This window comes from Vulpes vulpes, chromosome 3, assembly GCF_048418805.1.
Source record: "Vulpes vulpes isolate BD-2025 chromosome 3, VulVul3, whole genome shotgun sequence".
Taxonomy (NCBI): domain Eukaryota; kingdom Metazoa; phylum Chordata; class Mammalia; order Carnivora; family Canidae; genus Vulpes; species Vulpes vulpes.
Window position 1 is genome coordinate 117,709,328 of NC_132782.1, and position 15,462 is coordinate 117,724,789.

Below are 15,462 nucleotides of genomic sequence, written 5' to 3' on the forward strand. Positions count from 1 at the left end.
GAGAGCGCTCTGTTGTTTCTTCCTCTTTTTATAAGGTTACCAGTTCTGTCAAATCAGGGTTCCACCCTTACGACATCATTTAACCTTAATAGCCTCCTTAAAAGCCCTATCTCCAATATAGTCAGGTGGAAGGGGAGGGTTAGGGGCTTAAACATAACAGATTTTAGGGGGTTATAATTTAGTCTACAGCAGTGCAATTAACCTTACTATTTCGCCAGTCACACTGGCACATAAGTTTTTTATGGGACCTTGTAGATTGCAAGTGATAGAACTTGACTTAAAAATAGCATAAGCAGGGATCCCTGGGTGGCGCAGCGGTTTGGCGCCTGCCTTTGGCCCAGGGCGCGATCCTGGAGACCCAGGATCGAATCCCACATCGGGCTCCCGGTGCATGGGCCTGCTTCTCCCTCTGCCTGTGTCTCTGCCTCTCTCTCTCTCTCTCTTTGACTATCATAAATAAATAAAAATTTAAAAAAAATGTTAAAAAAATAGCATAAGCAGAAGAGAGGAATTTATTGGTTTATCCAACTGAAACAAGGGAAAGTGGGGATGAAGTTGATTCCCCAGAGTTGACTGGATTTAAGAACTTGAGGATTGGGATGCCTGGGTGGCTCAGCGGTTGAGCGTCTGCCTTTGGCTCAGGGCATGATCCTGGGATCCTGGGATTGAGTCCCACATCGGGCTTCTTGCATGGAGCCTGCTTCTCCCTCTATCCATGTCTCTGCCTCTCTCTATGTGTGTCTCTCATGAATAAATAAGTAAAAACTAAAAAAAAAAAAGAAACCCAAAACCCAAAACTTGAGGATCAAGACTGTGTCCATCTTTATCCAAATTTTGGTTTTACTCTCTCAAGAACCTCTGTGTCAAGCGAACGTGATAGCAGTTCTAGGGTTTCCATCCATAAAACTGATCCAGGGAGTTACTTCACTTACCAATACAGAAAATCCCCAGGATTGAGGGTAGTAGGTAAGAGCTGAGTATTATTAGTGAGAAAGGGAAAGATAGGCTGGGCAAACAAAAATAACATGTGCATTGACTCGATTCATGAACTTATTTGAATTCTAAACTTTTTTTTTTTTAAAGATTATTCATTTGAGAGAGAGAGCACGCAAGCGCACGAGCTGGGCGAGAGGCAGAGAGAGAGGGAGAAGCAGACTCCCCACTGAGCAGGGTGTTGGATGCAGAACTCCATCCCAGGACCCTGGGATCATGACCTGACCCGAAGGCAGAAACTTAACTGACTGAGCCACCTAGCCTCCCCTACTTACTTGAATTCTAATAGTAAGGTAATATGGCTCCCTTCTAATGTCTAGAGCTACACTGTAATATGGTAGCCACTAGCCACATGGGACTAAATATACTAAATTTACTTCATTCAAATTAAATAAAATGAAACCTTCAATTCCTCAGTTGTACTAGCTGTATTTCAAGTGCTCATGAGGCCCATGCCTAGTGGCTGCAGCATTGAACAGTGCAGATGCAGAACATTTTCATCATCACAGAAAACTATTTGGGTCAGTGCTGATTTGTAGTGTTCAGGTGCTTTTTCTGGAGTCAAGTCACTTAAAAAAAAAACTTACTATGAAAAATTTCAAGTATACACAACAATAGAATAGTATTGTGAGCCCTTGTCTTCAACAATTAACCTTTGCCAATTTTAATATCTATTCCCCCACCTTTTCGGGAAGAAGGGAGGTATTATAAGGCCAGTCACAGCTTTCATTGTATCATTTCAACTATAAATTCTTCTGTATGTCATCTCTAACAAAAAGTTTTAAAAGATAGCCAAAATACTATTATCATACCTTAACAAAAATTAACATTAATTCCCCAATACTCGATTTAATAATATCCCATCTCTGTTTAAATCTAATTTGTCTCAAAATATCTTTTGGAGTTTGTTTTCTATGGTTTCTTTTTTTTTTTTTTTTTAATTTTTTTTTTATTTATTTATGATAGTCACAGAGAGAGAGAGAGAGAGGCAGAGACACAGGCAGAGGGAGAAGCAGGCTCCATGCACCGGGAGCCCGACGTGGGATTCGATCCCGGGTCTCCAGGATCGCGCCCTGGGCCAAAGGCAGGCGCCAAACCGCTGCGCCACCCAGGGATCCCTCTATGGTTTCTATAACAGATTACTGTAAATTTAGTGACTTAAAACTACACTAAGTCATTATCTTACCAGTTCTTTAGGTCAGAAGTTTGACATAGGCCTCACTGGGGCTTAAATCAAGCTACTGCATTCCTTTCTGGATGTTCTAGGAGAGAACCTGTTTACTTGCCTTTTCTGGCACCCAGAGCCTGAATTCTTTGGCTCTTAGTCCCCTTCTGTCTTTCAAGTTAGCAATGTTCCATCTTCCTTCCATAGTCCTATCTCTCTGACCACTGCTGGGAAAAGTTCTCTGCTTCTAAGGATCCATGCAATTATATTGGACCCATCTGGATAACCCAGAATAACCTCCCCATTTTAAAAGCCTTAATAACTTAATCATACCAGCAAAGTCTCTTACCATGTAAAATAACATATTCACAGGTTCTGAGGGTTAGGATGTCAAAGTGTTCGGGAGGGGCTCTTGTTCTACCTCCTACCATCTGTTTGCAATAGAATCTAAACAAGGTGTCACCCATTGCTGTTTGTTTACCCATTGCATTGGGTAGGTCTAAATTTCTGTTAATCTCTAATACCTCTTCCTCCCCCACTTGTTTAAGTGAGGCTCTCTCTTTAAAAAATCATACTTTCCTTTTTTGGCTAGCATGTTTATTTGATGCTCAAGCAGAACATCTAATTTATGATTCTCTTGAAATTGGTTTTACTGTATTTAAACTGATTTTCTTAAAAGCTGTAATATTCTCAGTGTAGAAATTTTTAAGTGGGGCAATAGCTCACTTGGCTTCTCATCAGTCGAAAGAAGTGGTGTCTGGAGAGTCGCTTGGCCACTTCCCAAGATGCCTCAGGAGGTTGCATTACTTGGGTGAATATGTAGTCCAGGGTTTGATTTGCATCACTGCAGACTTGGAAACTGATTTCACTCGCAAAAGGAGAGCACATCCATGTTTCAGGGTGGACTTCGAAATCAAGCTTGTAAAACCAATGTATGAACATGGATGCCAATTTATAGATACAGGTAAAACTTGCATGGGTTTGACCAGCAAATTCTTCCTCATCCTAGGCAGACAATGTGGGGAAATCAAAACATAAATATGAAGGTGAATCAGAATGAGGGGAATTAGATGAATGCATTGCTTGGAGCACCAGGTAAGAGAAAGATAAAGTTAATACAGAAACAGGAAGAATGGCTTCCCCCAGAGCTTGAAGCTGAGCGCCATGTTTCCTGAGGAGCAACCTTCAAGATTCCTTTGTTACTAACACTGGAAACTTGACTTGAGTTTTTATTTTCAGTGACAATACCCATCCAAGCCTGGTCTGTTTGTGGCTTTCAGGTGGCTTGTATACTTCTACTCTAACTTATTCAAATGTTGAGCTCAGAGTTAATTCAAAGAGGGCAATTTTACTTCCAGTATCTTTAGGGAAACTTCAAAGTTGCTACCAAGAGCTGATACTTCTCACTGTGCTTGGAAATCATGAACTTTTTTTTTTTTTTTTTAAAGATTATGTCTTGGGGATCCCTGGGTGGCGCAGTGGTTTGGCGCCTGCCTTTGGCCCAGGGCGCGATCCTGGAGACCCGGGATCGAATCCCACATCAGGCTCCCGGTGCATGGAGCCTGCTTCTCCCTCTGCCTCTCTCTCTCTCTCTCTCTCTGTGACTATCATAAATAAATAAAAATAAAAATAAAATAAAAAAAATAATAAAGATTATGTCTTTATTTGAGAGAGAGAGAGAGGGAGGGAGGGAGGAAGAGAGAGCATGAGGCAGGGCCTAGGGGCAGAGGCAGAAGCAGACTCCCCACTGAGCAGGGAGCCTGACACAGGGCTTGACCCCAGAATACCAAGATCATGACCTGAGCCAAAGGGAGACACTTAGCTGACTGAGCCACCCAGGTGCCCTTTAAAAATAACTTTTTAAGCACTCTGCCTGTATTCCAGAACATTCCCGATTCTCTATACCTGATTTTCTTAGGGTCCCTATGTTTACCTCCTTAACACAGAGACTGAGAGGTGGATGACCAGCGAGCAAGGTGTTAAATGTGCTATAGACTGCTGTTTTTCCTAGATCTTAGTAAATGATTATATGACCTAGACTGTTATATTATAGGATAGGATCACAGAAAACATATTGATATATCAGCAAGTACTTATTAAGCACCTATTTTATTTGAGGCATAGCACAGATACGAGTTGGCTGTATGGTATCTGGATGAGTAGAACTCTAAAGTTATAGAGGTAAAGTAAGGAGCAAATTTCTTTCTTTTTTATAGATTTTATTTATTTATTTATTTATTTATTTATTTATTTATTTATTTAATTTATTTATTTTACAGAGAGAGCACACAACCACACAAGCAAGGGGAGCGGCAGGCAGAGGGAGAGGGAGAAGCAGGCTCCGTGCTCAGCGAGGAGCCCAAAGCAGGGGTCAATCCCAGGACCTTGGGATCATGACCTAATCTGAAGGCAGACGCTTAACTGGCTAAGCCACCCAGGCACCCCATGAGCAAATTTCTTATATGTTACCAGTAAGAGTTTCAATCTGAACTTTTGTACAAAATCCTAATTCATGTGTAATTTGTAGCATTGAGACTTCGGTTCACATGCTCACTTTATTGTACTTACACAGAAAGCCGGGTAAACTACTTTGAACTTGGGTGTATTCTTTTAGGATAGGAAGAACAAATGGTAAAACATAAAACATTTTGTCATGTGCTTTTGTGTGGCTATTTATTTTTTTTTAAGATTTATTTATTTATATAAGAGAAAGAAAGTGGGCACATGTGGGGTGGGTGGGGAGAGGGAGAGGGAGAGAATCTTTAGGCAATTTCCCTGCTGTGTGCTGAGCACAGGCCTGACTGGGTGCTCGATCCCACAACCCTGAGATCAGGACCTGAACAGAAATCAAGAGTCAGATGCTCAACCAACTGAGCCAAGCAGGCACCCCTGTGTGGCAATTTTAGATAAATAACTGTAAATTTAGTAGGAAAGAGCCTATTTAGTTACCAAATTCTAAAAGAGATGCTAATACTGTACTTAATTTCTCTGAAATAGGATTTTTGTAAGTATTTTGGGGGCATGATACCTACCTAGACTCATTTTCATGAATCTCGTGTTTTATCTTTCTAGCAAGTTCTTTTTTTTTTTTTTCTTAAGATTTTATTTGTTCATGAGAAACACAAGAGAGAAAAACAGAGACACAGCCAGAGGGAGAAAATGGCTCCATGCAGGGAGCCCCATGTGGGACTCGATCCCGGAACTCCAGGATCATGCCCTGAGCTGAAGGCAGACGCTCAACCACTGAGCCACCCAGGCATCTCCCTTTCTAGCAAGTTCTACTAAATAGTTTCAAGATTCTCACTAGTAAGGTATTAACCTTATCCTAAAACAGCCATTCCAAATTATGCTGCTTCATGTGATTGATGTTTTATTAATATTTATTAACCTATAGTTTCCCCTTTTATGGATTTTGACGTATGTCAATGACTTCATTAAGGTAGGATAACTTTTTTGTGGCAAAACAAAATATTTTCAAATTTTTATTTTTGTTTTCAATATAACATCCAGGATATTTAATATAAAAAAGCACATCTTGGGTGCCTGGGTGGCAGTCAGTTAAGTGTATGCCTTTGGATCAGGTCGTGATCCCAGGGTCCTGGGATGGAGCTCCTAGTAGGCTCCTTGCTCAGCAGGGAGTCTGCTTCTCCCTCTTCCTTTGCTCCTCCCCTTGCTCCTGGGCGTCCCAAAAAGTAAAATCTTAAAAAAAAGAAGTGCTGGTAGACCCAGGTATTCCACCTACATAATCCTTGAGCCTATTTGAAAGAGAAGCAGCAGTGATGGTATTTTGTTTGTTCTCCCAGAGCTGGCAGTGCCCTGGCTCTAAAGCACACAGCTCTTTGGTGTGTGTATTTACGTGTATGTGTTCTAAGAAGGAGAATGGAACTTTTAAAATAAGTGCTCCTATACCTGCTGAACTTCCCCTGAACAGCTTGAGGCAAGATTTCTTAATTTAAGCTTGTGCTCAGATTCCTTTCCACTGTTTGGAAAAAACCAGAAATGTCTATTTTCCTTTTTAGAAATGAAATTTGAGAATCTTTATTAAAAGGGGTCCACCTTAGCCAATAGGCATTTAAGTCACAAGGTACCATGAATCATTTCCACAAGTTAGAACCTGCATTTTCAAATGATGCCTAACCTAGTTCCTGATCCAGAGTAGGCACTGGATATGTATTTGGTGAATGATTGAGGCAGTACCTCGGAATCTAAGGACAGTCCTTCAACTAAGAAAGCCTTGTCCTTTCTGAACAATTTGCTGCTTTGCAGCAACTAGAGTGAAAGACAAGAAGATCTAATCTTAACCAGTGTGGCTGAGTGTAGAAGGAAAGGTGATACTGTAGTCAAACAGCTATTAAGGTTGTAGTGTAAAACTTGATGTTACATTAGGAAGCGAATATATAGTCAATGCATTTATCACTGAACAAGTGATAAGACATACCAGATGTCTTGTATTTCAGTGTCTGGTTCCTTTCTATCCCCCATTCCCTTTTTCTGGAAATATAATGGTTACACATTTGCTTCTAACAGTTCTGATGACTACTTGTTGAAAATTTAGATCCACATAACCCTATATCACAGGATATGGGGGGGGGGGATAAACATGAATTAGACCTCTTATCCTCTCTACCTTGTCAGAATAAGGTCACTTTTTTAAACTAAAAATTCCAGTTGATACACTGAAGTAGAGTCCAAAAAGAAGGGTTTAAGAATCATAATGGTTAAAATCTTGGCTCCCCTACAGATCAGCTGTTTGACCTTCGGCAAATTATTTTCCTTAATTTCTAAAATGGGAATAGTTAACAGGCATCTTAAGGGAGATTGTGAGGCTTAAGTGAGAACATAGGCAAAGCATTTCATGTTATGCTTAATATGAATGCCCAAACAAGTCTAGTAACAGATCAGGTTCTTCCTTTTGTGTAGTGCCCTGCCCTTAATAGGTGTCAAATGTTTGTCAGATTGTCCCTGATTAATAACCCTTTGTAGAGCTAGTTGAAAATTTAAATAAATAATGCTTGGTTCTTGCAACTGGTACTGTTTGAGAATTAAGATCAAGAAGTGGGGTACCTGGGTGGCTAAGTGGGTTAACTCATCTGCCTTTGGCTCAGGCCTTGATCTCAGGGTCCTGAGATCCAGGCCCACATCTGGCTTCCTGCTCCACAGGGAGTCTGCTTCTCCCTCTGCCCCTTAACCCCTGCCACTTCTCTCTCTCTCTCTCTCTCTCTCTGTCTGTCTCTTTCTCAAATAAATAAATACAGTCTTAAAGAATCAAGAAGCAGATTCTCAGATGAATTATACTGGCAAAAACTATACTGGCATTTCTGGAATATATCTGACCACTTTTTCAATTTAAACATTCTGTAAAATTTTGTCTTGTTTTTTTAATATCAAGACCCTGGATGACATTAACTTGTGTTTATATTTATTTGCCTGTCACTACTTAGTGAGAAAGTCCTGAATGAAGGCTTTCTTCTATGAGTTAATCAGGACTAGGCAATCCAAATTGTGCATAAACTGTTTTCCCTGAATTTGTGAAAATTTTTTAAAAGATTTTATGTATTTATGAGAGACATACACAGAGAGGCAGAGACCCAGGCAGAGGGAGAAGCAGGCTGCATATAGGGAGCCTGATGTGGGTCCCAACCCGGGAATCCGGGATCACGCCTTGAGCCAAAGGCAGGTGCTCAACCGCTGAGCCACCCAGGCCTCCTGTAAATATTTTTCTTAGAACCGTTCCCTCACACAATCGCTTCTTTTATCTTAGGTTGGATTAAATCCTTCCTGTTCAGAAATGTTTTTGATGTTTATTATCACCACTCTCTTTTCCCGAGTGAGCTTCGGGAGAGCTCACTCTTGGCGTTGGGCCTCTATGAGGACAAGGCTCTTACAGGTTTGTATCACTTTATTAGCTCTTCTACATGGTTACACCCACTGAAAGCTCAATTCAGCTCGGTGAAGCATCACGTATATTTGTAGAATTACTACTGCACCAGTGGGGGAGGAAAGTGAGTTGTCAAGGAGCCCACACCAAGAAGGGTAATAAAAAAACAAACCTGCGAGTCCGGTTAAGTGTTAAGTAACCGGAAAGTGCTCGAAGGCATGTCAGCATCCCAAAAGGAAAAATCAAGAATAGGGCAAATAAAGCTGCTGGAGTTTTCAGGGAGGAAGTGGGGCCTGCCAAAGCGGAGACAGAGGGGAAGGAGGCCCAAGTTATTCCATTAGCCTTTATTAATAAATTGTCGGGAGGAATATTGAGTCGACACTAATGCGCAGACGACTCCTCGGTTCCGAGGCGGCGACAGCGCCCCCTGCGCTATTTCGGGACGCGGAGCCCCGGCCGCGCCCCGGCCGCCGTCTCCCGGCCAATCGGCAGGCCGACCCTCGGGGGGCCGCGGGTCCTCGGTGGCAGGCCCGGCCGCCTGGGCCGCTCCCCGCCTCTCAAGCTGGCGCCCGCCCGGCAGGCTCGCCCTTCGGCTCAGGCACCTGGCTGGCCGCCCCTCGGCGGGGTCCTGAGGCGCCTCGGCGGAGCGCGGTGATTGGCTGCAGCTCGGGACTGAGCTCGGCTCGGCCGCTTGACAACCGCAGTCCGCCGGGCTGAGCCGAGCGGCCCTTCGGGAGGGGCGGGCGCGGAGCAGGCCGGGCCGACCGATGGAGTGACGCGCGGGCGGAGCGGGGAGCGCCGACGCCAGCCGGGGCCCAGACCTCCGCCCTCGCGCTCCAGCTGCAGCCCAGAGTCGGCCGTGCCGGGGCCCCGTCCGGGAGCCCTCAGGTGAGTGACTCCCGGAGGCGGAGGCGGGGTCGGCCGCGCCGCAGCTCGGGTTGCCATGGTCACCGGTCGCCACCTGTCACCACCTGGGCTCCGACTCCGGCCGCCCTCGGCCCGCAGGGCGGCGTGCGCGGCGGGGAGAAGGGTTTCGGGTAGGCTCGGGTGCCGCCTGCCTGGGGGCCGGGGTCGTGGGTGAGGCCCCGCCGCCGGAGGCGGCCCTGGAAGCTGCCGGCCCCTGTTCGGAGGCCGCCGCCCCTGGACCCCACCTTCCCGTCTCGGCCGGCCCGGCTCGGGGGCAGAGCGACGCCCCTCGCGCTGGCGCCGTCGGCGGGGGAGCGGGGGGGGCGGCGACCCGGGGCGGGGGGCGGCGACCCGGGAGCGGGCGGCGGCGGGCGGCGGCGGCGGGGAGCGGCGGGCGGACGCAGGCTGGGTGCCCTGTGGCCGCTGCCGAGCGGGAGGGGCTGGCGCTCCGAGCCTTCCGTGCTCGCCCCGCTGCCGGGCCGTGGGACCACCGAGGGGCGTCTGGGCACGCCTGGGCCGCGAGGAGGGGACGAAGCTGTGGGGCAGCTCGGCGCGCCGGGTTTCGGCCTGATCTTACGTCAGTGGCCGTGGGAGCAGCCGCCGGGGGTCCGGGCGGGGGTCGGGGCGGGGGCTGCCTGGGATGGGGACGGGGCTCCGCTGGGGCGGGGGGCGCCTGCGTAGGAGACGCGGGAGCTGCGGAACTCTTAGGGCTCAGCGGGTCCCGCGCACTGGGGAGAAAGGTCGGGGTCAAGCCCTGCGGCGAGGCCTTGGGCTAAAGGGGCTAGGGCAGGAGTAGGCGGGGGCAGCTCTTGACCTGGGGCTGATGTTTTTCTTCTCTATGCCCAGACGTGCAGTCAGTAACCGCGCATGGTAGCTGAGCCGAGCGTTTTTGGCAACTTGGTTCTCTGCATAATGAAAGGAGAAGTCTTTGTTCCACCCAGATTCATAGGTTGTGATCTAACACTTATTTCCCTCCCTTTGTTGTAGACTTCATAGGATACATCAAGAAGTTAATGGCACAGAAATTAATATGTAGGCTTTAAATATGCTACAAATCTTTTTTCACAGTAAATTCAAGTAGATTTTTTTTTTTGTCTCCAGTATTGGCATGAGTTGCATTGAAATTTTACTAGAAAGGAGAAACGCCTAAGAGCCCATTTTCCTTTATATGGCATATTCTCGAGATTTCATTTAGGATGAAGATGTAATGAACAATTTTACCTTAGGTTTTAGAGGGTAGATTGCTTCCACACAGCAAAGAAAAATTATTATATAATAAGGGAAAAGAATAGCAATTAAACCACTAATAGTATATTGTCTAGTAAAAAACCCAACACTCAAACTTAGATTATAAATATTATAGTTTTTATAATTATAAATACATAGTTTTTTTTTTTTTGTAAAAAGATTTTAACGTGTTTATCTCTCCCTCCTACTTCCTAATTCTTTTTTTTCTCTCTCTCTCTTAAGGGCCAGTATTAGGAAAATATCGTAAAAGAAAAAGGGTATTATCCTAAGTTCCTAGTTACGTAATTGTGTTCAGCCTCTTTTTCTCTTTGTATAATTGAGTTTATCAGTTACTGAATGGACAGCATGTGATATGGTTGATATATACTAGTTTAAGAAACACTTCAAAATACGTATGAAAAGATGCAGTTTTCCTTTGTAGATCAGTAAGCTGGAAATCAGATTGCCTGGATTTAAGTTTCATTTTGCTATTGATTACAATATACTTTGCTATTGAAGACTACTTATCCTACTGTTGAGTCCAATATCTAGATAGGTAAAATGGGGATAATACCTATTATTTTAGTCTGGAATGGGCCCTTCCTTAGGTTGAACAAAACAATCTGTTTGAAAGCCCTTTGGAGAAAATTTAAGGCATCTGTTGATTATCTTTTAATAAAGTGGAACATTGGCAAGGATAATTAAAATCCTCTGCATGATCCATTTAGCATTTTGAGGTCCAGGACTTTTTTCTTACAATGACTTTACAGGGCTCACAGGAGCTGTTAAAGTGCATCCTTACTCTTTGATGCAAGTTCTTTTATGACCATGGTGACATGGAAAAAGGGTGTTTCCTTCCATATGTGTGCAGTGATTGCTTTCCTGCTTTCAATAAGATGTTCTCAAATTTAGAATATAAGGCGGTGGACACTCTGACTTGAGATTCATTTGGTATTAAGCAATCCTCAGGGAACACTGGGTAGCTCAGCGGTTTAGCGCCTGCCTTTCACCCAGGGTGTGATCCTGGAGTCCCGGGATCGAATCCCTCATCAGGCTCCCTGGATAGAGCCTGCTTCTCCCTCTACCTCTACCTCTCTCTCTCTCTCTCTCTCTCTTTCTTTCTGTCTCCATGAATAAATAAATAAAATCTTAAAAAGAAATCCTCATTACGGATCATTGCTTCTTGAATAATCAATAAATCATTTATTCCCTTTTATCTATGCTTTTCAAATAGTATTTGTTACAGATAAGCTGCAGTGTGCCTAGCGATAAATCTGTGGTCACCTAATATGGCACTCACTTAAGGAATGTTCATCAATTTCACTTGAAAAGTTGGATAAAAAAATGCTGTTTTTACATTAAAGCACAAAATGATGACATGGAGAATGTAATCACTAATTTCTAAGGTAAATTTCAAAAGCTTCAAAAAAAATTACATCCTTAAGGACTCCTGAGGATGGTTCAATTGCTGTCTGTCCTTACAGAAAAAAATTTAAGAAGCATTGCCTTAGATTTACTCAGCTAATGAATGGCAAATCACTACATAGCACAGGAAATAAGTTGAATTCCAATTTCTGAAACTTTGACATTAGGTTCATTATCCCGAGTATCACCTCTTGTTTTCTCCCCATGTAAATGTCAGAATCTTATAGTGGAAGAGTCAAAGGGTTTTAGTCCTATAGACCCTGTCGTCCCTTTCTTCTGCACTTTTTGGTGTATGACCTTAGACGAGTACCTAACATTTCTGAGAATTAGTGTAATCATCTGTGAAATGAAATTATGGAGTTGTAAGAATTTGTAAATACTATATACGAACAGTATTTAAGAGCCTGGCATAGAAAAAAAAAAAAAGAGCCTGGCATAGTAAATGCATAATAAATCTTAGTACCTTTTCCTTTACCATCTTTATATTAAGATATTAACAATCCCTCAAACCTATTCTTAGCAGAAAACCCCATTACTATTGTGAACTTCCATGGCATTTTATTTGTAATTCTTTCATGGTGCTTTTTATATTTTATGCATATTACCTTTATAAAGAAGACTTGAACCCAGGTCTTCAAACTCCAAATCCAGTGCTGGCTCATGCCTAAGGATACTTTTTCCCCCCATGTAGTATTCAGTATCCATTACACTGAATAGCCAAAGCTTATATATTTCAACTGATTTTTCTTCCTTTTTGTTTTGAGTTTATGTTTGTATGAAAAATTATCCTTAAAAAATGCTACATACTCCCTTATAAACCTTTCTTTCTTGTTTCATATTTTTGTTCACCATAGTAACTCAGTCATTGTATCCCCAGGATGCAACATGGTGCTAGCACTGAGTATCACTCAGATATATATTTTTTCATTTTTATTTTTAAGGGGGGAGAGGGAGAGAGAGAATCTTTTTTTTTTAAATTATTTTTATTTTTATTTATTTATGATAGTCACAGAGAGAGAGAGAGAGAGAGAGAGGCAGAGACACAGGCAGAGGGAGAAGCAGGCTCCATGCACCGGGAGCCTGACGTGGGACTCCATCCCGGGTCTCCAGGATCACGCCCTGGGCCAAAGGCAGGCGCTAAACCGCTGCGCCACCCAGGGATCCCCTGAGAGAGAGAATCTTAAGCAGGTTCCACGCTGGGCACTGAGCTCTGTCTTACAACCCTGAGATCATGACCTGAGCTGAAATCAAGTGTTGGATGCCTAACCAGCTGAGCCACCCAGGCACCCCAATACTCAAATATATATATATATATATATATATATATATATATATATATATATATATATATATATATTTTTTTTTATGATAGTCACAGAGAGAGAGAGAGAGAGAGAGAGAGAAAGAGAGAGGCAGAGACACAGGCAGAGGGAGAAGCAGGCTCCATGCACCGGGAGCCCGACTTGGGACTCGATCCCGGGTCTCCAGGATTGCGCCCTGGGCCAAAGGCAGGTGCCAAACCACTGCGCCACCCAGGGATCCCTCAAATATATTTTAAACAAATACGGACTTAAAACAAGCATTACCACAGTAGGAGTGTCTTCATGTGGCATCTTCAACATACTTGATCTGATCAAGCTTCCCAGTATTTTAAAATTACACCGAAAGGGGCACCTGGGTGGCTCAGTGGTTGAGTGTCTGCCTTCGGCTCAGGTTGTGATTCCGGGGTCCTAGGATTGAGTCCTGCATCAGGCTCCCCACAGGGAACCTCCTCCTCCCTCTGCCTATGTCTCTGCCTCTCTCTGTGTGTGTCTCATGAATAAATAAATAAAATCTTAAAAAAGTTACACCTTAAAAATATATATATATATTTTAAAGATTTTTATTTATTCATGAGAAAGAGGGGGTGGGTAGAGACACAGGCAGATGGTGGGAGCCCACAGGGAGATGGTGGGCTCCATGCTGGGAGCCCAACGTGAGACTTGATCCCAGGTCTCCAGGATCAGGCCCTGGGCTGAAGGTAGCGCTAAACCACCGAGCCACCCGGGCTGCCCTAAAATATATTTTAAAACAATATTTTTAAACTATTTCCTAAAATATATTTTAAAACAATATTTTTAAACTTTTTCCAACTTTTAAGCTTTTATACTTTACAGAGAAGTAGCTTTTCCATAGCATGTTATTAGCAGCCCTTTTGGCATACTGGTTTTACCATGGATATGAACTCTTAAGGGGAGAAATTTATATTTATTAAGCACTATTCAGATGATTGCCAGTCTGTCTGGACCTTTATCTTATTTTAGAAACCAACACCCTATATTCTATAAATAGAATATATTCTATAAATAGAAGAACAGTTCTATACAGAAAAAATATATAAACATTTATACTATTAGATACATTTGATACAGATAATGAATGAATTCTATGAAATAAACACATTTCTAAGGCTAAATTTCATGTTCTGTGACTTTTGTTGATGTATTGAAAAAGGAAATAGAATCTTATTTGAGAAAACTTGAAAAACTTCAGTATCCCTGAACTAAAATTGGAGTCCTAATATCCATTTTTTAACCTTTTTTTTTTTTAAGATTTTATTTATTTATTCATGGAGACACAGGGAGGAGAGAGGCAGAGACCGAGCTGGAGGGAGAAGCAGGCTCCATGCAGGGAGCCCGCAATGGGACTCAATCCCCGGTCTCCACGATCAGGCCCTGGGCCGAAGGGGTGCTAAACCGCTGAGCCACCCGGGCTGCCCTGGTCTAACCTTTTTAAAATCTAATTTTGAAAGCCTGGAAATTGAATTGAGTTGATTTTCCTTCTAACTTCAAGATAATTTTTAGAAATGAAATTCTGGGAAGTACAAAAACAAGTATCTGACGAACAGATGTTGATGTAAAGCAACTTTAGGTTTTTGAGTGTGTATATAGTGCCCCATATAGTATAGTGCCCCATCATGGGAAGTGTTAATTTCAGTATATATAGTAGCTGGACATGACCATACCTGGAGTATTGTGTTCTGTTTTGGATGTTTTAAGAGAGAGATTAACACATGTTCAGAGGAAAAAGACTAGAAGAGTAGGGGATCAGTAAGCTGTGTGAAGAAAGGTTGAAGCAAATAGGAATATAAACATGATTATTGTCAGATTCAAACGTGTGAAAGTTTTAAACATAACAAACTTGTATCATTCTGATCCTGAAGACATAACTAAAGTTTTTTTTTTTTTTTTTAATTTTTATTTTTATTTATGATAGTCATACAGAGAGAAAGAAAGAGGCAGAGACACAGGCAGAGGGAGAAGCAGGCTCCATGCGCCGGGAGCCCGATGTGGGATTCGATCCCGGGTCTCCAGGATCGCGCCCTGGGCCAAAGGCAGGCGCCAAACCGCTGCGCCACCCAGGGATCCCTTGAAGACATAACTAGATGAAAGTTACAAGAAAGTAGATTTCAGTTCAGTATGAGGAAAGCAAAATTTTGGGGTGTTGGCGTGGCTCAGTTTAAGCATCCTACTCTTTTTTTTTTTTCTTCTTTTTATAAGCATCCTACTCTTGATTTCAGCTCAGGTCATGATCTCTGGGTTGTGAAATGGAGCCCCGCATCAGACTCTGCACTGGTTGTGGGGCCTTCTTAAGATTCTCTTCCCCTCTGCCCTTCCCCACCTTAAAAAAAAAAGAAAAGCAAAATTTTTCTACTTGTGAAAAAATTATAGGAGTCCTGTATTGTCTATTACTGAGTGATAAATGATAAATTACGTTTTCCAAAACATAGTGGCTTAAAACAACAAATATTTATCTTACTGTTTCTGAGGGTCAGGAATCTGGGCATAGCCCTACTTAGTGCCTCTGATTGATTGATTAATTTTAAAAA

At 43.0% G+C, this 15,462-nt stretch overlaps 1 protein-coding gene across 21 annotated transcripts in view; it reads left to right on the forward strand.

Annotated features, from left to right (window-relative positions):
- WDR47 (WD repeat domain 47) overlaps positions 1-15,462 on the forward strand; it is a 119,791-nt gene that overhangs the window by 42,865 nt on the left and 61,464 nt on the right. For 3 of the 21 annotated variants that reach the window (XM_072754428.1, XM_072754421.1, XM_072754432.1), the window contains exons 2-4: positions 4,277-4,339; positions 4,438-4,629; positions 7,920-8,045. The exons of 1 other annotated variant lie outside the window; for it this stretch is intronic. The gene's annotated coding sequence lies outside the window, so the exon portion shown is untranslated. Of the gene's footprint in view, positions 1-4,276; positions 4,340-4,437; positions 4,630-7,919; positions 8,046-8,658; positions 9,074-15,462 lie in introns of those variants that run through there. 17 more of the 21 variants (XM_072754429.1, XM_072754423.1, XM_072754434.1 and 14 more) reach the window with 12 other exon arrangements.